Source organism: Bison bison, unplaced genomic scaffold (genome assembly GCF_000754665.1).
Source record: "Bison bison bison isolate TAMUID 2011002044 unplaced genomic scaffold, Bison_UMD1.0 scf7180017864473, whole genome shotgun sequence".
NCBI lineage: Eukaryota > Metazoa > Chordata > Mammalia > Artiodactyla > Bovidae > Bison > Bison bison.
In genome coordinates, this window is record NW_011495034.1 from 20,637,685 (window position 1) to 20,638,142 (window position 458).

The following is a 458-nucleotide window of genomic DNA, read 5'->3' on the forward strand; positions in this document are numbered from 1 at the left end:
CTTAACCCAAAGCTCAGAGGCCGGGGGGATGAGAGTGTGGGGAGTGTGGTGTGTGTACAGAGAAAATAGGTTTTAAAAAGAAAGAGTGACGGGAACAGAAAGGGGAGAGAAAGGAACAGAGAGAAAGGGAAAGACGAGAAAGAGTTCCGTAGTCCAGGAGCGTGAAAGAGCCCGAAGGAGCGGAAGCGATCCTGGGGGGAAGAGGAGCGCAGAAAGGGGAGGAGAGAGGAAGGGCGAGGAGGGGGAGTGAAAACTAGAGGAGGGCGAAGGAAGCCAGGCGCGACACTGCTCGGGGAGAGGAGGGCAGCGAGAAGCCAGGCGCGGGCAGAGGCAGCTCCGGCGGCCGAGAGGAGGGAGCGCGGCGCAGAGAGGAGGGGCTTGCGGGCCCGTAGAAATGTCAATCAGATTCCGGAGCCCCGGGAATCTCCGCCAATCTGTTCCGACCTGACCTGGCTCCT

At 60.0% G+C, this 458-nt stretch overlaps 1 protein-coding gene across 1 annotated transcript in view; it reads left to right on the forward strand.

Moving 5' to 3' along the window:
- The window catches only part of IRX3 (iroquois homeobox 3), a gene marked incomplete at its 3' end in the record, with an annotated part of 3,182 nt that overhangs the window by 1,450 nt on the left and 1,274 nt on the right, over positions 1–458 (forward strand). The window lies entirely within an intron of this gene.